Raw genomic sequence first — 22,877 nt, 5'->3', positions numbered from 1 at the left:
AGGTTTTAGTTCCGGTTCCAACGGCCTAGACTAGACCCAACGACTTACCGAGTTTTTAATCCTGGCACCAAGTACAGGCCCATCGGGGCTTAGTTTAACTTGGAGCTTTGTTCTCCTTTTATCAGTTTTAGGCCATGGCTTTGCCCTGGGGAAAACCGGATGCTTCTATCGCCCGGACATCAATTGTCTGAAATGGACGAGCCTTGGGCTCGATCCTTTCTATTTTATACCCCCGGACATCGTTCGTCCGGGATGGGACCGGCCTTGGGCTCGGTCCTCTTTATTTTATACCCCCGGACGTCGTTCGTTCGGGGTGGGACCGGCCTTGGGCTCGGTCCTCTTTGTTTTATACCCCCGGACGTCGTTCGTCTGGGGTGGGACCGGCCTTGGGCTCGGTCCTCTTTGTTTTATACCCTCGGACGTCGTTCGTCCGAGGTGGGACCGGCCTCCGGCTCGGTCCTCTTTATTTTATACCCCCGGACATCGTTCGTCCGGGGTGGGACCGGCCTTGGGCTCGGTCCTCTTTGTTTTATACCCCTGGACGTCATTCGTCTGGGGTGGGACCGGCCTCCGGCTCTGTCCTCTTTATTTTATACCCCCGGACATTGTTCGTCTGGGGTGGGACCGGCCTCCGGCTCGGTCCTTTTTATTTTATACCCCCGGACATCGTTCGTCCGGGGTGGGACCGGCCTGGGGCTCGGTCCTCTTTGTTTTATACCCTTGGACGTCGTTCGTCCGGGGTGGGACCGGCCTCCGGCTCGGTCCTCTTTATTTTATACCCTCGGACATCGTTCATCCAGGGTGGGACCGTGGGGTTTGCGTCGCCCGGACCTTCGTGGTCCGAGCCGGGGCTAGCCTAAGCTTGCGCCCCGCCAGGTGTTTGCTTATACCCGGGATACCCCCCGCAAGTGAGCGGAGACGAGTCTGGAGTCACTTGAGAAAGATTAGCATAGTTTTACAATATTTCTTTAAGACGTTTTGCACACGCCATTTTCATTGTTTGAAAAAGGTTCGCCCTGAGGCGTACATTGTTTACAACGAAAATATTAAACTCGGAAACGCTCTCTGACTACTGATACTATTTACGGAGATGCTCCGCATTCCAGGCTCGCGGGACTTCCGAGCCATCGAGCTGCTTTAAGCGGTATGTTCCGGGGCACACCTCGTGTTGGATCTCATATGGCCCCTCCCAATTTGGGCCCAGAACCCCCACTCCCGGATCTTGAGTAGTAGGGAAGACTCTTCGCAAGACCAAGTCGTCGGTTCCAAACTTACGGCTCTTGACTTTGGAGTTGAAGTGCCGCGCGATCTTGCCTTGGTACATCTTCAGCTGCACCTGCGACTCTTCCTGGATCTCTTCGATGAGATCTAGTGATTCTTGGAGTAAGGCATGGTTCTCGGCGGGATCATACGTGTCACGTCGGTGGGACAGGACAGTCGTTTCGATTGGGATGACGGCTTCGCATCCATAGACCATAAAGTAGGGGGTGTGTCCGGTTGACATCCTCTCGGTCGTCCGGTAAGCCCATAATACGCGGGGCAGTTCCTCGGGCCATTTTCTCTTATAGGCCTGGAGTTTTTTCTTCAGCGTCCCCTTCAGGATTTTGTTCACGGCTTCTTCCTGCCCATTTTCCTGGGGCCTGGCAACCGCGGGAAGCTCTTCACTATACCGTGCCTTTCGCAAAAATCCATGAAGTGGGCGCTGTCAAACTGCTTCCCGTTTTCGGACACGATTTTGTAGGGGAGGCCATACCGACACACTATGTTATTGATGACGAAATCTAAGGCCCTTTTGGAAGTGATTGTGTTCATGGGCTCCGCCTCAACCCACTTCGTGTAATAGTCCACGGCTACGATGGCAAACTTTACCCCTCCTTTCCCGGTCAGGAGAGATCCGACGAGATCGATCCCCCACACTGCGAAGGGCCAGGGGCTATTCGTCAAGGTTATCTCTGTCGGGGGGGCCCGTGGGACCTTCGCGTACCTCTGGCACTGTTCGCACTTGCGGACGTAGTCAATACAGTCTTTCTTCATGGTTGGCCAAAAGTACCCTTGGCGCAGGATCTTCTTGGATAGGTTGGGCCCGGTAGTGTGATCTCCGCAAAAACCTTCGTGCACTTCATGCATGATGGCGCTCAACTCAGTCCCGGACACACACCTGAGGTAAGGCATGGATAAACCCCGACGATAGAGTTTTCCGTCCATCATGACATATCGGTGGACTTGGTACTGGAGTTTCCTTGCTACGGCCCGGTAGTTTGGAACTTCCCCGGCAGACAGGTAGGGGATGAGCGGTCCCATCTAGGAAGTGGAGTGATCGACGGTGTGGACCACGGGGGCCCTGATGCTTAGGACGGGGAGATGGTTGACGGGGACCAGCTCGACTAGCTCTGTCTCGGCGTCGGTGGCCAGTTTCGCTAGTGTATCTGCGAAGACATTTTGCTCCCGAGGGATTTGGCAGATGGAATGTGTTGTGAATGCCTGTAGCATTTCCCTCGTTTGAGTTACGTAGTCCGCCATTCTCTCTCCTTTAGTCTGATATTCCCCCGAGATTTGTCTGACAACTAGCTGGGAATCGTTGTAGATTTCCAGGTTTGCTGCCCCTACCTCCCGGGCCAAACGCAGCCCGACTAGGACAGCTTCATGCTCCACTTCGTTATTTGACGCCTTGAACTGGAAACGGAGGGCATTTTGTAATTGGTGCCCCTGCGGTGATACCAAGATGATCCCGGCCCCGTTCTCATTCGAGGCTCCGTCCACGAAGACTTTCCATACTAGCGCCGCGGGGGCTTCGGGAATATTTTCTTCCGGAGGCACCCCGGAACACTCAAAGATGAAATCGGCCAGGGCCTGTCCCTTGATGGACGCCCTAGGGGCGTAGGATATATCGAACTGGCTCAGCTCCATGGCCCACTTCAGGAGTCTTCCCGATGACTCGGGCTTTTGTATCACCTGCCGCAGGGAATGGTTGGTTAGGACCTTTATGGCGTGGGCCTGAAAGTAAGGTCGAAGCTTTCGGGATGCCATCAGCAGGCAGAAAGTCAGCTTTTCGATCAATGGGTACCGAGGCTCAGCGTCCAGCAATCGCTTGCTTACATAGTATACCGGGAGCTGGGCCCTTTCTTCCTCTCGTACCAACGCGACGCTGATCGCGTGCTCAGTCACGGCCAGGTATAGATACAAGGGCTCCCCTTCTACCGGTTTTACCAGGATTGAGGCTTGGGCCAAGTGCTCTTTCAGCTTACGAAAGGCCACTTCGCATTCGGGTGACCATTCGAAACGCTGGCTTCCCCGAAGGACATTGAAGAACGGGACGCACTTGTCCATGGCTTTGGAAACGAAGCGGCTCAAGGCGGCTATTCGCCCCGTCAGGCTTTGTACATCCTTGTGCTTCCGGGGAGAGGCCATGTCAATCAGTGCCTTGATCTTATCTGGATTGGCTTCTATTCCCCGGAAAACTCACTATGAAGCCCAGGAACTTCCCGGAGGCCACGCCGAAAGTGCACTTTTTGGGATTCAGCTTCATCCCGTACTTCCAGATGACTGCGAAAGCCTCCGCCAGGTCATCCGAATGGTTCCGGGACGTCTTGGACTTGACCAGCATATCATCGATGTATACCTCCATGTTTCGCCCTAACTGGGCCCGAAACATTCGATTGACGAGCCTTTGGTAAGTTGCTCTGGCATTCTTCAGCCTGAAAGGCATGACTATGTAGCAGTAGATTCCCTTGTTGGTTTGAAAACTAGTGTGCTCCTGATCTGCCACATGCATAGAGATCTGATTGTAGCCAGAGTAAGCATCCATGAAGCTCAAGATCTCGTATCCGGACGTAGCATCCACCATTTGGTCGATCCGGGGGAGCGGGAAACAGTCCTTCGGACAGGCTTTGTTGAGGTCCGTGAAGTCGATGCATGTTCTCCACGTCCCGTTTGGTTTCGGCACCAAGACGGGATTGGCCAGCCACACGGGGTACACTGCCTCGCATATGAAGTTGATGGAAGACAGCTTCTCAACCTTCAGCTTAAGGGCCTCAGCCCTCTCCGTCCCCAAAGGCCTGCGTTTCTGGCGGACCGGGGTCACATTTAGGTCAATACTTAACGCGTGGAAAATGATATTGTGGTTGATCCCAGTCATGTCTGAGTGGGACCAGCCAGGATATCATGGTTTCCCTTAACTTAAGCAATGATGGCGGCCCGAACATCTGTCGGCAGACTTTTCCCGACTTGGATGATCCAGGTCGGATCGGTTTCGCTGATGCACACCTCTTATATCTCGTCCATTGGTTCCAGGACGCGGTCGTCCCCTATCCGTGGGTCCAGGTCATCCTCGTCCTGGACCAACCTCTCAGCAGGCGGGAGGGGAATTGGTTCGACGAAGTCCTCAACGGGCTCTTCCCGGATCATGTATATGGGCCGGGCTGACACATGGTAGCACTTTCGGGCGCTCTTCTGGTCTCCCCGGACAGTCCCTACCCCTCCGTTGTCGCATGGGAACTTCATGCAAAGATGGCGGATGGAGGTGATGGCTCCGAACTCGACCAATGCAGGCCGGCCAAAGATGACGTTGTAAGCGGTGGGGCAGTCCACCACTACAAAGGTGCAAAACTTGAATGAGTGCTGCAATTCACTCCCCAGCGTAACCGGAAGCTGGATCTTTCCCATGGGGAGAAGTGCATCTCCGTTGAAGCCATAAATCTGGGTCGGAAATGATGCCAGATGCGCGTCAGTCAAGCCAATGGCGGTGAAGGCGGGCTTGAACAACAGGTTGACGGAGCTCCCGTCGTCCACCAACATGCGGGACACCAACTTATTGGTGATTTGAGCATCTATGATCAGCGGGTCGTGGTGCGAAAAGTGGACATTGCGGGCGTCACCCTCTGTGAAGGTGATGGGGAGGTCCATCAACTTAGGGCGCTGAGCCGAAGACTGGACAAGGGCACACACCTCCTGATCGTGGTCCAGCTCGCTTAGGTAGCACTTTTGATCATTCCTGGATGGCCCTCCCAGGTGAGGTCCACCCGAGATGGTGGCCACATGTCCGTCAACTCGAGGGGGTGCTGCCCCTAAGGGGTAAGGCATTCCGGGGCCGGGAACCTGCGCGATGGGGGCCCCCTGAGGGGCCTGCGCCCGGGGTCCCTGCGCATACCCTCACTGGGGCGGGTACGCCTGAGTCGTTCCCGGGACTGCGGGTTTTCTGGGGCCTGCTGACAGGCCCGGGACTCCCACGGGCATCCTTACCCACTGGTGGAGGTGCCCCGGCTTGATGAGATTTTCAATCTCATCCTTGAGCTACCGGCATTCATCGGTGGTGTGGTCCACATCCTTGTGATAAGCTCACCTTTTGATGGTGTCTCTTGGATTCCTTCCTCCTTTGAACATGGGGCTAGGCTTCCAGTAGTGAACCGCCCTTTCTGTTGCCAGATAGAGGTTCTCCATGGTGTCCACCAGGTTGGTGTATTCTGAATATTGGGGCTCGTAGCCCCTCTTCCCCTTCTTGACCGGCTCGGGCCGGTTGTGGCCTTTGCCCGATCACTTCCCCCAGGAGGGGTTCACACACGCCTCAGTCATTCCCGTCTGTGACTGCTGGGCCCCGATAGGGGCCATGCTGTGTCCTGCCGGCGCGACGTCGTAACCGGAGAAGTGGGTGGATTGGGCCGAAGCGTATCCCGAAGTGGCAGGGCCGTACACCGTAGGGGTGTAACTGACCCCAGGCGCGATGGCTGGTCCCGGGGCAATGGGGGGCGCGGTGTAGGACTGGGCCGGGAACTGTCCCCCATATCCCGGGAACGTCTGGGGGACGGGATGAGGAGCCGGGGGCCACCCGAAGGCCTGGATCTGGGCTTCCTCCCAGTTGATGAATCCTTGGGCCCTCCTGATGAACTCTTCCAGGGTAGCGGCCTTGCAACGCTGCATGTCATCCCAAAGGGGGGACCCAGCCCGGATTTCGGACAGCAGTGCCACCAGGCGCTTTCCGTCGTCCACTTTCGTCTTGGAGGCTTCTTCAGTAAAGCACTGGATGCAGGCCCTCAGTGTCTCCGCGGGTAGTTGCTTGACGTTCGCGAGAGTGCTGATCTACATATCCATCCTCATGGCGGCCACGAACTGCTTGCGAAACGCTGACTGCAGCCCGGACCAGGATTGGATGGATCCCGGCTTAAGTCTCTTCCACCAATCTTCGGCGGGACCGCCCAGAGTGATCGAGAAGCAGAGGCACTTGCCGTCGTCACTGACATGGGCCACTGTCATGAGCCAGTTGTATCGGTATAAATGGTCCCTGGGGTCGGTGTTTCCAGTATAGGCAGTGAGGTTTGGCATCTTGAACCCCTTGGGGAGTATGGCGTCCAGGATGTGCCTTGCGCAGGGCTCTTTATCCTCTTCGTCAGAGTCGGTGTCCGCGCCTTCTTGCTTGCGGACCAGGCGATCCGTGACCTTTTTCAACGCGGCCATCTGCTCCATGAGCTGCCTGGCCGTGCCATCTTCCAGGGGGATTCTCTCATTCCTCCTGTCGTTGATGTTGTTCCTGAGGTCGCCATCTCGGGGGAGGATCTTTTCCTTGCGGGCCCGCTCCTTCCGAGTGTTCAGTCCATCGCGTAAGTCTATCCGGGAAGTGTCGTCCCCTGAACTGAGTGCATGACGTTCCTCGCGGCGAGGTCGTTCCCGACGGTTCTTGTTAACCGAGGCACTTGGGTGGAAAGATCTTTCCCGCCCGTCTCGCCCTGGGGCATGCCGGGCCTGTACGTTCCGCGGCCGCGTCCCCTGCGGATCGATCGGGTGGCCTCGTCCTGGGACGGGGCACACCTCTCTTTCCTAGGGAGCGGACGGGAACGGGTCCCAGCTTTTGCGACGGGGGTGGTCTTTTCTCGGGTCTTTCCACCGGCCTTCTTTCTCTCCCTGCTCGGGTTTCCTGGAGCTGACTCAGGAAAAGGCTCCTGGGGAGGGGCGGGGCTGGCTCCTTCGAGGACACCAGGTCGCTCTTGTGGAGCAGGCTGCTACGCTTCTGAAAGTGGGCCAGTTGCGGGATTGGCTGCCGGACCCTGCGCGACTATGAGTGCCTGCAGGGCTTGGAGAGACTCTTGCATCCGTCGATGCGCCTCCGCTTGCTCAGCGATCCTGGCTTCCTAATCCAGGACTTGCTGCCTTAGTCTAGTCACCTCCAAGTCTTGCTGGTCAGGCTCTCCTTCGGGGGTCTCGGGATCTGCAGCTTCGTCGTGGTACTCCCCCTCATTTTCCTCTTCATAATATTCCTCCTCGTTCTCCTCTTCGTATTCTGTCCCACCCTCGTAGTCTTGTGACTCGTCATGGTGAGATGTTTGAGGAGGCGCGTTCTCGGGCAGATCTTGAGGGAGATGATGTGAAGGCAACGGGTCTCTGTTGCCGTGCTCTGGATTGCTAGGGTCGAAGGTTGTGTGTCGTGTGTTCACCATTGTAGTAAAGGCTTGACGTTAGCACTAGCTTCCTTCATCTCTCAATGAAAGCACCAAACTGTTAACCGAGATTTTTGGTAACTATATTAATAAATATTATTTAAGGGTAATAGTAATGACAGTAGAAGATTAACACGGGGTTTTTACGTGTTTGGGGCGTTAACGAGCCTTAGCCCACGAGTCTATAGTATTAGAGCTTGAAAAACCTTTTACAATGGAGTTCCTCTCTGTATTTTGACAGAGTAATTGTATCTTAGTTGAAGAGAGATCCTTTTTACAGTGTTCTGTAGCCTGTACTTATAGGCTTATGGGAACATTGGGTCTGGGCCGGGTACGACCCGGGCCCATCAGAGATACGGATATTCTTGGCCTTTCTAGTGGAAGCCCAATACAAAAGATACAACATACGTGAATTCCAGACCAGCTAAGGCCCAATAAGTTGACTCAAGAGCTATATCTCGCCCGACAAAACAGTGCTTTTGGTCTGGACACTTCGAGTTACGAGGCAGATTCAGGAGACAAGACCAGTCAGAGTACTTGGCAGCGCAGACCTGAAACAACGGCGTGCAATCCCAAGGTGGCCTTTTCTGCAGGTGAAAAGTGGGGACAACGCCCACGCGGAGTGAGGCGGCTTCAGGGTCCTGGACGCTTGACCCCTCTAACCGAAGATGAGTTGATCCGGGTTCGTTTACCTCTGTCCCTCTTCATTTACCACAGACCCGGACCGTACCAGGGTCTGGGACCAGGACGCGTATGTCGTGGGGGGTTCGAATGATCTGCACATCACCCGGACGACCGTCCCGGAGGACGGAACCCGGAGGGCCATGCCAGACCCCTCAAATGGGCCCAGACATGCACCCTCGGCTTATACCCCTCCTCTCGGACATTTCCGTACCAAGAGGCCTTGGGTCGGGCCTGCATGCTTACACAGCCCCTGACAATGGGCCTGGACAAAGGTCCCGAGTCCATGCAGGAAATGGGGATAACAATAATTAGTTAAAAATATATTTAATTCAAATTTGAATTAGTTATGAGGTTGTTAGATCTTATCTCACAAAGAAGTTTGAATAAATAATTAAATAAAAATTGAAAAAACCAACATCCCTAAAAATAGGGATGCTACACGTGTACACAGTCCATGGACTGTGTGTGGCATGTACTACTATTTTCAGGGATAGGATTTTCATTTTTATTTATTTAATAAATTAATTAATGGATAATTCAAAAAATTTAGTTTTTGGATATTTTCATTAGTAAAATAATCAATTAATTAAAATGTAAATAGTAAGTTGGTTACAGATTTTTTTTTAAAATTTGAATATTTTCTTTTAAGTGTGACTGATGAGAAAATATACAAATAACCAATCTCAGAAAACTAAGAAATAGTTTTCGCTCTGTGAAAAATAGAACAATAGTTTTTCTCTCCCTGAAAAATAAAGAACAAATTCTCAGGCCTATTATCTTGATCTCATGTGTTGAGTACATCAAGTAGAATCACATATAAACTATCATTCATTCTCTAAGTGCCCACACACTTCTTGAGGTGTAGAGAACGCTTTGGAAGATCTTGGTGTGAGTACCTGGGAGCGGCTTGGATAGGAAGATCATTCTAAATATGAAAAGATAGCAAGGACACTTGATAGGCTTCAAGAGGTATGATTTCTATTCTTAACTTGCTTATGATTAGTGTATGTATATTAATGGATCCACATATTTAAAGGTAGTTTAAATATGTTACAAAATTTTTGTTGTACACTGGGCCAACCCCATCACCATTCCGCTGCGTATTAGGAAACTCGTTCCTAACAAGAATTTGTTACCATTTTAAATAAATAGCTTACCCTATCATCGAGCCACGACAGGGGTGTCTTCCATGTTAAAAACTATGTTGGATCGTGACACCCTATCTTCACATCCCTCGAAGTCTTGTTGGGTATGTCTCCAAGCATCCACTTGCAAAGTGTCCTATATTGTTTGACATTTAGCTTCTTGAGAGGGTTGAGCACCAACTCCTCCTCTGTATCTGCAGCTGGATCAGTGTGAGGACTCTTCCTCATTGGATCAGTGTAGTCCTCAAATCATTCTGGCCTGCGTCTTTTCCTCTTAAACTAAACCTCATGCACCTACTCAGGGTTGACAATAGCGACTCCCAGAGTTGTAGAATCAGGTGTCACAACAATGGTGGGAGGAGTGGTTGAATCAAGTTCAAAGTCATCCGAAATATCCAATGACTTTGAGTCTGAATCTACCCTGGAGTCCCTTGGTCGTTCCTTAATAAATGTCAGGATATGATTGACTGCGTCCATGATAACTAACTGGTTCTTCAAGAGGGTCTCTTCTCGACCCTCAACTCTCTCCAACTGCTGCATCAACTCTTTGATATCGGCTAGAACGGGGGTTGGGGTTGGGCTACAGAAAGGGAAGCGGGAGGGGTTGGACCTGCAACCTCCTCCACCTCAGGGACAACATTATAAAAAATATTCGCTACCTGGGCAACCTGAGAAACTATCTCAACCACCTTCTCAAAATCCATGGCCGCATCCTCCTCCCCATCAAACTCCTCAGGATCGTGGCCAAGTTTTGAAAGCATTGTCCAACTGTAGGAGTTTTGCTTTCTTAGCATTATTGAAATACTCCTTTATTAAGCGGTCACTGGCCAGACACTCATCCAACTCTGCTTGTGATGGTGCAAAATGGAAATTCAACCATGTCACCAGAGCCCAAAAAGAAATGCACCTTGTCTTCTTTTTAACTTGCTATTTTCCTTAGTATCAACTCATGTATAAAACTCCTGAGAAATGAAACTTTGAAGCCAAGAAGAACTGCTTGAAAGGGGATTCCTTAGCCCTTTTTATCAGGTCGAGCTCCACAAACCTTTTCTTAATATCGACCAAAGTCCTACCACCCCTATATTTGACTCGGCCAGGAAAGTGTTCTTGAAACGGAACAAGAAACTTCAACATCTGCATCGACACATGAAAATAATTGGTAAAAAAACAGAATGTTAAATAGAATCGAGCAAAAACTCAAAAATAAATCATAAGAAAGTTGAAGTAAACATTGTCATCAAGCTCTATCGAGCTATCATCGACCTACAACATAACCCTATCAAGCCACTATCGAGAAAATCATAATCTGTCTACCTAAAGAATCATCGAGCACGGATCGAGCTACAATCGAGCCTATTGAGCAACATCATCCCTAAAAATATCAAGCCATGTCGAGCTTATCGAGAAAAGCATAATTTGTCTACATAAAGAACCATCGAGCATGCATCGAGTTACAATTTAGCCTATCGAGCAACATTATCCCTAAAACTATCGACACTATCGATACACTGTCGAGCTCCTTTCGAGCCTGTCGATCTAGTTTTATCTAATACCACAGACCTATCGAGAAATTTACACTCATCCTATCGAGCACCTATCGAACCATTCATATTGCCTTATCGAGCCTACTATCAAACAAGTATCAAACCTATCGATCCACTGGTTCAAACCCAGAAAAAAATCCCACAATATCAACGAACCCATTCCACAGATCATAGATTCAACATATATTTCGATTAAACATGGAGTTGGGTTCGAAAACTAACATTTGATCGTCACCATGGGAGGAAATCGGCATCGTCAGTCTCAGGTTCGAAAGGAATGTGTTGTCGTGGGTCTCGGTAGATGGAGGTCAATGGAGTTAGGTGAGATGGGGGAGATGGGTTGCCTGAGATGCTCGACGGGGGTTGGGCTCGACGGAGGTTGGGGCTCGACAAGGGTTGGGTTCGACGGGAATTTGGGGTTTTTTGTATGTGAGAGAGAGAGAGAGAAATGAGATGTAAAAAACAAAATTGGTAGGAAAATGAGAGGGGTATTTTGTGTAGATGAGGAATGTTTAGCATCAAAATGAAATAGTTAATAGTGGTGGTATTTTTTTGTAATAATAGATATTATTATGCATAAAGAGTGAAATTTCCCTATATATACATACATCAAATTAAAAGTAATTAAAACTGAAAATTTTATAGCTAAAAAATGTTAACATCATCATCTTGTAACTAAATGTATTAGTTATGAAAGAAAAACTTGAGTTTATTTACAATTAATTTTATCATTATATCGTTGTGATTTTCCCTTTAAATTGAATTTAGTATAATGATTTTTTTTAAATAACTAACTTTTAACTTTTCTTAATTATTATTTTTATGGTCTCTCTTTTTTTTTCTTTTAATATCGTCTTGGGCTTTCAAAAAAATACAATAGTTTTTTTTTTTTTTTGTAATGTACGATTTTTAAATTTATTGTCAAATATATCCCAAATTCATAAATACATATGAAACATAAACTAAAGTCTATAAAGAAAATAAAATATATTTTATTGACAAAAAAATAGTAATTGATGTAAATTAATTAAAGCACAATATATTTTAATTTAAGTTTTATTCTATAAGACCAAATTCAAAATACTATAAATGATAACCCTAACATTTTATTTTGAAAAAATTACGAAATACACTGTATGATTAAAAAAATCTGAAATATGCAGTATCTTACATTTATACGGTAACTTATTTAAAATATTCGGTTCTTTAAATTTTTTGAAGGATTTTTAAAATCTTATTTAAAAAAATAAAGGTAAAAAGTAAAGGAAAAAAGTGTAGTATACCATGTGTGTAGAAACTTATTCCCTTTCTCCATTCCTATATCATCTCTCTACTTTTCTCTCTCATTCTCTCCATCTTTCCTCTTTTCTCAATCATTTCTCTCCATTTTTCCTAGTGATCTGACCATTTGTACTCTTCCATGGTGCCATTTTCATTGGTTTGAGCTCGATTATTTGGGTTTCAAGCTTCCTTCTCTTGATTTTCATTTTTTTTATTATTTGGGTTTTAGTTCTTATTGAGTATCCCTAATTTTTTTCATGCTCTATTGGTGCTTCCTGTACTAATCTTATCTTCAATTTGATATGTTTAGCCTTTGTGAATTTTCTATTTAAATATATTATTTCTATAGCGATCTGTTACATATTTATAAAGTATGTTTCCTGATGATGACAAGTTTTCTTTCATTTCTTTTTTGGTATTTGATATTAGTTTTTAGAATATACTTATTCATCTATAACGATCAGGGCCGGCCCTGGGCATAGGCGGGCTAGGCCCGTGCCTAGGGCCCACCCCTACCCAGGGCCCAAAAATATCATGTAAACTCTTAAGTGTGTTCAAAGAAAAAAAAATTTAAATAAGGCCCACCCAGCAGCCTTTCCCCTTCCCAGCTGGTGTTCAAGAAAAAAAAATTTTAAATAAGGCCCAGCAGCCTTTCCTTCCCAGCCGGCCCAATTAGTTTAAATAAATATAAATGTAGTGGTCCAATTGGACCAACACGTGTGAGACAATTCAAAGAAAAAAAAAATTACATATACAAAAGGGCCCATTTTTTTCAAATTTATTAAAACCGTCTTAGGCCCACTTTTTTTCAGGGCCGGCCCTGATAACGATCTGTTATATATGTGTGTTGTTGATACATGCAGCTTGCTAGCTGGGGCTAGCAAAGGAGATACTCTGCTATGATGTTGGGCTGTTGTGATACCTTGTAGGTGACTTAGTGATTGTATCTACGAGTTAGCTTACTTTGATTGTAATATTTCATGGCTTGCTTTGATTCTATAATTCTTTATAAAGAGTTGCTAGTTGGTACGGTAGTTTGATTTTCTTTTTTCGATGTAGGAGATAAATTTATACATTAAAATTATTTTTAAGCTATATTATGGTTTTGTAACAATATGTTACAAATATATTCTGGTTCTGTAAAGATCTATTACAAATTTATTAATATGTTTTATGCATTGTTGTAGTTACAATATATTAAATCTTAACAAATTTGTTAATTTTTTTTTTTGTTCATTCTGAATCTGTAACGATCAATTACAAGTTTGTTATTGTGTTTGTAGTTACCTTACATTAAATATTAACAAATTTTTGAAGATATAGAATTTAGTTACATTTTAACAATGGAAAATTTTTGTTTTCTTAAAATTATATAATTAACAAAGGAAAGTTGTCACTAATATTTATGAGCGTAAACACTTTTTCTATTTTATAGTTGCCCTATGTGTCCCTATTTGTACAATTAAACTAAAGCAAGACTAGTACGAAAAATCTTGATAAAACTCAATACAAGACCAATGATGTAAATGATGGTTACAATATCATAACAATTTGTTTCAGGTGAAGAACTTTGGTGTAGCTTGATGAATATTTATGACAAAAGTCTTTAATGTTTTCAATTTGTTGCATTTATATCCTTACTTGTTTTACTTGATAGTAAAAGTCCTAGTGTTATATTTTATTTTTAACGTTAGTACTTCATCGCTATCTTCTAGAGATATTTGAGGCAAAAATCCTTAATATTTTCAATCTTATTTTATTCACGAAAAAACTCTCTAACGTCATATTATAGGTGTAACTTTAAAAAAAGAACTTTTAAAATCTTAAATAAATAAATTATAGTCCCTTAAAAAACTATTGAAAAAAATTATAATAACCTGGAAACAATGAGATATATGTTGAAAATAAAAGAAAAATAATATGGAATATACCATGGAAAAAAAGTATAGTCCTTAATATTTTTAGAAAAATTTAAAATAAATTAAAATGCTAAATGACATTTTTTTTCTTGTGAAATATTTATTTACATCATGGGTCTATAGCATTTTGGGTCCTGTATTTTCATTTAATTTCATGGTGGACCCTCTGTTTTAAAAAATACATTCTTCGACTCTATATTTTGTAAAATGGTTTAAAATGATCAATTGAATCTGAACTCAATTAAAATATTTTCCAATATAATTTCATAAATATTGATGTCTCTTACAGTTCTACACATTTTGTAAGTCGATGACCCTAATAAATCCTAATGACAAAAATATTTTGATCAAATTGGATTCAAGAGACCATTTTTAACCATTTGATGAAACACATGGTTCAAAAATGTATTTTTTTTAAATAAATGGTCCATCTTGCGGAGTTAACATAAAACACAGGTCCCAACATAGTATGAATCCTTAAAATATTAATGGCTAAATCAACAAAACATACAAGACAAAAACGACAAAGAATGTGTATAATTTTTTATTGATTTAGCTTTTAATAATTAAACAATAAAAAAAATCATTTAGAAATTAAATGGATTTTAGATTTTTAAAAAATATTGACTATTGGCACACACTTTTTTTCTCCCCCTGCGATTTTATAATTAATGAGTAATTAATTAATTGACCGTTTACAAACATAATCATGTGTAAATTGACATAAATATCCTCAAACAATTATAATTATAAACCATAATTTTTAACACATACCATCTCACCACATTAGGTATAAAAATTCAAAAAAAATGTTAGATTATCAATTTAAAAAATCAATACTCTAAAAAAAAGTAATTGATGAACAAAATATAGATATGAATATGGATGTCGATGTGGTGATGCTAAAGATTTTAATTCTAATGAGTTTTTTTTTTTTTTTTTTTTTTGTATCATATGTGTGAACTTTTTTTATTGTATTTTATTCTTAAGATAGTGTATGATAATAACAAGTCACTCAAGATTAACATCAATAAAGACTAAATAAAAACATGAAGGGGAAAGAAAGGTCATTTAAGCCATGAAAATGAGATGTAAAAGACATAACATTGATCATGATATGAAGTCATTGATCATCATGAGTATTTTAGTGACAATGATTTAAGTTTTAATTTTGTTTAGGAGATAGTGATTTTAATAATATTTGTATTATTTAGTAATAATAATATAAAGGGGTGTGGGAAGAAAGTTTTATTGATAATATTGTACATATTAAAAATTTAAGAGGGGTGCGAAAAGAAATTCTTTTATTTTTAAATTTTAAGAGGAGTTTAATTAAAAAATGTGTGAGAAGAGAAAAAAAAATGTGTGCCAATAGTCACACCCCTTATTTAATTATTTAAGAATTTTAAAGTTTCTTTAATATTTTATAAATTGACACCTAAAATGTAATAATAGACTTTGCGAGTAAAAAAATAAGATTGAGGATGTAAGTACAACAAATTGAAAACACCGGGGACTTTTTTTGCAACAACGACTATATGGACTATAGAAGCATTAAAATACAATTTAGAGACTTTTGCCGTAATAAAAGATTGAGACTATAAGTCTAACTAATTAAAATTATTATGGACTTTCACCGCAAATATTTCTTTTTTTAATACCCTTACTTGCAAAAAATTAACAACAAGATCTTTTATTTTATAAATTGGAAAAAATGAATAGTATCATTTGGTCAAATTTGGTCATCAATAAACTAAAAAATAGTTTGGCATCTTTCGATGTTGGCCTCCTATGGCAGATTGAGTTTGTGGGAGAAGAAAGATAAAAAAAATGAGAAGGAAGAATCAAAACTATTGATCTTAGTATACTTTTTTTTCTCTTTAAATTTACAAAACAAATAGTCTTTTTGGTAATTGTTGTAAACTGAAATTCTAAATAGTTAAAAAAAAATAAGAGAGATATAAAATTTTGATAACAATGAGTACTCTTAGAGACAGTACAAATCTCCCAAATGGCACAATTGCAACTATGACTTCATTCAGCATAAGAAAAAGGTTCCTTACAGAGTTTGCTCAATATATATGAGCTAAAGAAATACAACAAAAATTCACAAATAACCAAGTAATAGAATTCAGATAACCTCCTCTTCCTCATGCTTAACGTAACTCGGCTAATACAAAATCCTTGAGCCATCTTGGAGGTTCATGTACTCTCTTCCCACGAGTGGCTTGCTTCAGCTGGTTCTCTCCTTTTGCATCAGTTGTATTTGCCTAAAAATTGGCTTGGGTAGCTGTTGGAGTACCTGGGCCCTTAGCTGCAATGTTGGGCCAGGATTGGGCATAGTGTTGGATAACAGTTGGATCTAATTGTATATGGGTCTAACTAACACGACTCCCCCCCCCCCCCCCCCCCTCAAAACTGACCTTGTCCTTAAGGTCACTCAATCCATACAAGTCACAGAATGGTGTAAAATCCTCCCAAGTCACATCTTCTAAGGGGTTTTGTGACCATTGAACCAGTACTTGAGGAATCGAGTGGGGCCCTTTCTAAATCGTTCGACTCAAGAGAATGGCGACTAACAAAAGTAAAGGTTGGTGATAATGTCGTAAGTCGAGCAAAGGGTAATGTGTCACAGGGTGTTTGCCTCAGAAGGGCTTGATCCGCGAGACATGGAAGGTGGGATGTATCCAACTATGGGCTGGTAACTCAAGTGTGTAAGCAACCGAACCTGCTCGGGCAATGACAGGGAACGGGCCAAAGTAACTTTGACACAACTTGTTGTTTAGGCGGTGAGCGAGTGTAGTTTGGCGGTATGGTTGCAACCTCACAAGAACAAGGTCTCGAATGGAAAAATCGATATGACGACACCTCTTGTTAGCTTGCTGGCACATTCGATGTTGAGCACGCTGCAAATTCAATTTCAGTTGAGATAAAATAGTATTATGAGTGAGCAACTCATCCTCAACGGCCTGAAATGATGTGGAACCCCGTGTATACATGCGAATGGTGGGCGGTGGCCTACCATACATGACTTGAAACGGGGTCATTCCGATAGAAGAATGATGACTCATGTTATAGGGATATTCAGCCCACGGCGAAAATGACTCCATTGCTTCAGATTCTCAGCCGTGAATGCCTAAAGGTATTACTCGACATACCTATTTGTGACCTAGGATTCTCCATCCATTTGGGGGCGGTATGTGGTACTCATCTTGAGGCGAGTTCCCATGAGTTCAAAGAGCTTCCTTCAAAAACTACTAGTGAAAATGGGATCACGATCAGAGACAATTGAATAGAGTAAGCCATGAAGACGAATTACCATACTTGAAACAAGTTCAACAACCTTGGTGGTAGTATAGTGAGAAGGGAACACTCCAAAATGACCATACTTTGTAAAACGATCTATAACCACCAAAATAGTAGTGAACCCCTGAGAATTTGGTAATCTGACGATATAATCCATAGCGAGATCCACCCAAACCCGCTCTGGTAGCTCCAAGGGCTGTAATAAACCATATGGAATAGCAGTCGAATATTTAACCGTCTGGCATGTTAGGCAGGAAGCTATAAAGGCCTTGACATCCTATTGCAAACCTATCCAAAAGAAATTTGCACTAAGGTGCAAGAAGGTGCGATCTACGTCTGTGTGTCCTCCCATCGGGGAATCATGGAACTCCTGTAATAGTGGCAGCTTCAAGGATGAAGAATCACTAAGAACATAACAATTACTATGTAATAAGAGCCCATCACGGTTGGTGTAAGGGGACTGTCTAAGTTGACCCGATTGTAGCTGGTGGTGGATCGCTCGTCAGTCTACACAAGTCTCATTTTCTCATCGTAAGTCATCCAAGAATTTGAATTTGACCCCTGAGACGACCATATGAAATTGGAATGCCTGAAACTCATCTCTCCTAGACAATGCATCAGCTCCAAAAATTTCCTTCCCTGCCTTATACTCAATAAAGAACTGAAAACCCAGCAACTTGCACAAACAGTGTTATTGTTCAGGGCTTTGAATGACTTGAGTAAGGATCTCTTTGAGACTCTTATGATCAGTCTAAATGACAAAAGGCTTTCCCAAGAGGCATTGTCGCCATCGAGTCACGGCCTCCACTACCGTCCTTAACTCACGATCATAGGTCGAAGCTCCCAACATTCTTGGTCCCAACTTTTTACTAAAATATGCAATAGGATGTCCCTTCTGCATTAATACTCCACCAAATCTCACATTGATGCATCAGTTTCAATCACAAAGACTTCAGAAAAGTCAGGTAAATGCAACACAGGGGTAGAGGTCATGGCATGTTTCAGCTTCTCAAAGGCGTTCGTAGGAGCCGTAGTCCATGTGAACCCATCTTTTTAGAGCAATTCAGTAAGTGGAGAAGCTATAGAAGTGTAGTGTGCAACGAAACGTTGGTAATACACCGTCAACCCCAAAAATCCTCGGAGTTGTTTGAGATTTCTCAGTTGTGGCCATTCCACCATGACAGAAATCTTCATAGGATCGACTACCATCCCATTCTGAGATACCAAGTGTCCCAAATAGTAAATAGTGGACTGAAATAACGAACACTTACTTGCTTTAGCAAAGAATTGATCAGCTAGAATACCACCCTCAAATGCATCAAATTCTCCGAGATAGAATCGATGTATACCAAGATATCGTCAAAGAAAATGATGACAAACTGCCACGAGTACGGCTTGAAAATTTGGTTCATCACTGATTGGAGTGTGGCTGAGGCATTCGTGAGCCCAAACGACATCACATGGAATTCATTGTGGCCATCGTGAGTCTGAAATACTGTCTTGTGGATATCCCTGCTGTCCATGCAAATTCGGTGATACCCAACCCGTGAATCCAGCTTTGAAAAGATAGTAGCTGCACCTAGCTCATCCAAAACTCGTCAATGGTAGGAATTGGGTCCTATCCTTAATAGTGATTTTGTTCAATGCCTGACAGTTGACACAAAACTGCCAAGTACCATCCTTCTTCTTGACTAATAGGACCAATGAGGAGTAAGGACTCGTACTGTGTCGGATAATGCCAGCTGCCAACATTTCTTGTACCATCTTTTCAATAATATCCTTTTGAAAATAAGGATATTGATAGGGTTGAACATTGATAGGACTTGAAGCCGGTTGCAAGAAAATCCGATGGTCAATGTCGCATTTGGGTAGTAAGTATTGTGGAACTTCAGACACCTTCACATACTCTCTAACCAAGTGTTGTGCCTCGGGTATTAGTGAAGCTACAAGCTTAGTAATGCCCAAATCAGTGGTTGCCCAAAATGACTCTTGCTTGCTCTCATGGTAGGTAACCGGTGTCATCCTCCAATGCCAGTGAATCTCACTCTCTTGCATCAAGGATGTCAGCTGATTAAAAAAGATTTGTTTTGCCTTCCATGTTGGATTTCCATCAAGTTTGATTGTTTGTCCGCCCCATGAAAACTCCATCATTAATGCCCGAAAGTCGTGAATACATGGCCCGAGATTCTGTAGCCACTGCATTCCGAGGACGATGTCAAGACCTCAAATCGATAACACATAAAGATCAACCAGAAACTTATGTCCCTAAGGCACTAATTCCACCCCTTTACAAAACTTTGAACATGTTAGCAACTGTCCATTTCCCATGTACACCTTGAACGCCTTAGTATTCTCCAGTGGCAATTGCAATTTCTCAGCTAATGATTCTTGAACAAAGTTGTTATTACTTCCTGTATCAATCAATACCTCAAGATTTTGGGACCCATGTTGAGAAAGTAAGCGAAATATGTGTGGGTTGGTCGAGTTGGACATCGCATAGAGACTCACTTCTTCCTCCATATGCTCTTTCTCTTTCCCTTCTTCCTCAATCTCATGTTCATGTCCTTCCTGCCTGGTCATCAAAAGCACCTTATTCTTGCACTTATGCCCGTAATGAACTTCTCTTTGCACGTAAAACATTGTCCCTTGTCTCTCCCTTCCTTCAATTCAGCAGCTGACAGCCTCTTAATAGGGAGATATGGGTATGAACTTGCTGATTTCGAAGCAAAGCTCAGTCCTACGGTACTAGGTGCACTGTAATTCCCAGCCTTAGCACCCCTAAATGGTTCAGAACTTCCTATTTTCCTATTCAAAGAACCCGCGAAAGGGTGTTCAGGTCATCCCCGCCCGGAGAGCTCTTCATTTCGATCCTCAAAGAGTTGTGCATTTTCCATCGCATCGGCCAAATTCGTAGGTGCCACCAATAGCAACTCTCATCGAATGGGTAACTTCAAACCCCACACAAAAAAATTGAGGAACATAGTATCTGACACCCTAGTAATCTGTGTCATTAGCTCTTCAAACTTAGTCCGATATTGCTTAATCTTCCCTGTTTGGGTCAGCTTTTCTATCTTCCCAGTGGATCCTCATATATGGATGTTCAACACCTTTTCCGAAGCTCTTGGAGAAATACTTCCCAAGACAGAAGCGAACCCCCCTTCTCCATCCATTGATACCAAGTGGCTGGACTCCCATCCAAGTGAAACACCACCACTACCATCCTCATCTCTGGAGCAACCTTATGGAGATCAAAGAACTTATTAATTTTGTAAATCCAGTTTTCTACATTAGAGCCATCAAACCTGGGTGCTTTGACATGGAGGGCCTTCAGGATTGAGTTCATTTCCCTATTACCATCGTCGCCTCCAACCCTTTGATTCCCAGTCTGACCCGGTTCCACCACGCCGCTCGTAGTCGAACCCCCACCTCTCAACGGATACGGACCTTGCGGTGGTGATTGCAACATCTGGTTCAAGCGTTCCTCTGTCGTGACTCGATGCTACTCCAGTAAGGTCATGAACGTCGCCTTCTGGGTTTCAGAATGTTGCTTGAATTCAGCGGACATGTTCTTCAACAACTCAGCAAACTCATCATTCTTCATGGCGTGTGCTCTCAATGAAAGCACCAGTGATACCAATGAGTACTCTTAGAGACAGTACAAATCTCCGAAATTGCACAATTCCAACTATGACTTCATTCAGCATAAGAAAAAGGTTCCTTACAAAGTTTTCTCAATATATATGAGTTAAAGAAATACAACAAATAATCACAAATAACCAAGTAACAGAATTCAGTTAGCCTCCTCTTCCTCACGCTCAACATGACTCGGCTAATACAAAATCCTTGAGCCATCTTGGAGGTGCACGTACTCTCTTCCCACGAGCGACTTTCTTCAGCTGATTCTCTCCCTTTGCATCAGCTGTATTTGCCTCTGAATTGGCTTGGGTAGCTGCTGGAGAACTTGGGTCCTTAGCTGCAATGTTGGGCCAGGATTGGGTTTGGTGCTGGATAACAGTTGGGTTTAATTGTATATGGACATGGCCAACAAATTTTATAAACAAAAAATATATGTATGCATAAAAATTAAATAAAATAATTAACAAAAGTATATAATATATTTAAAAAAATTTAAAGATTAGGATCAATATTAAAACGTCAGGAATAGATGTTGCTGCCTTAGCAAAAGTTGGTCTCATCAACTTTTCACATTAAGATAATTAGCAAGACTCTATCTTCGTAGTTTTGAATGCTTTTTTTGTGCGAGAAATTAATTTTGGTTGTATTCAAAATTAATTTTGGGTTTGAGAAAATTTTGTCAACACTTACACTACAAGAAATAAGGTTTTTGTTGGCGGGTTTTCCCACCGACAAAAAATGGGTATTACGCAAGGTAAAAGTCGTTATACTTTTGCTGATGCACTTTTGCATCGCTGAAAGGGAACAACGAAGAGTGGTTGTTGCACCATCTTTTCCGGAGACGTTCAAATTACACTGGCAAAAGTGCTTTTGGTGGCGAAAATAAGTCGTCAGCACAAAAACATCTCACTGGCAAAAGACTGTCCCACGAAATCGTGCTACTATCTTTTGCCGGTGAACTACGATTTTTACCGGGGGGTTATTTAGCCACTGGCAAAAGTCTGGTCAAGAAAAATGTTAACTTTTGTTGACGCAAAAAACGTGCCGGGAAAAGCGTTTTCAATTATTTTTTTAAAAAAAAATTACTTTTTCTAGCGCAAAAAAGCACGCTGGGAAAAGTTTTTTAATAATTTTTTAAATATATTTATAAAATCAATTTGAAATTTATTATTGGTAATTAATTAATTTTATTAATATGACATAAAAAAACTACATTATGGTCTTTTAAATATAATTGACAAACTAATAATACATAATTAAGTAAATTTCATTAAAGTACTTAACAAAATAAAATAAATTCTCTTAAAATTAAATGTGAAAATAAAAGTACATCTACTCAGCGAAATCATCCTCATCATTGTCGTTGTCTTCCTGGTGGACTGAATGGGATGGCTGGCTAGCTGAAACACCATCAAAATTAAATGTTGGTGGGGTAGGGGCTGAAATGGGGGCGAGAAATTCATTCCTTGTATCATTCCTTGCATCTGTTGCATGTAATTCGTCATGTATTGGTTGTGTTGTATTATGTATTGGTTATGGGCGAGCATAAATTGTTCATGGGCTTGTTGCTTCATTTTCAGCTGCTCGTTTTCCTCTTGAAGATAGCTTACATCCTCAGATGGTTGATGTTGATGCCATTTTTCTTCAACTTAGAAAATGAAGAGCACTAAACACAAAATCAGAAAAATAAATGAGAAACACACAATTTTTTACGTGGTTCAGAAGTTAAAATCTGTCTAGTCCACGAGTTGATATTATTCAGCTATGGAATTCTCCCAAAGCTTTTAGAAAGTAATTCAGCAGAGTATTCCCAGTACCAATTGTCCCTTTTTTTACAAATGAATTTCTCCACTCTATTTATAGACTGGTTTACATAATATTTTCCCTCATATTTTGGGATGTTATGATTCAAATTTCAAATAAATACAATGAAATATG

The sequence above is a fragment of the Humulus lupulus genome, chromosome 6, assembly GCF_963169125.1.
Source record: "Humulus lupulus chromosome 6, drHumLupu1.1, whole genome shotgun sequence".
In the NCBI taxonomy this organism is placed as follows: domain Eukaryota; kingdom Viridiplantae; phylum Streptophyta; class Magnoliopsida; order Rosales; family Cannabaceae; genus Humulus; species Humulus lupulus.
This window is presented reverse-complemented; position numbering follows the sequence as displayed.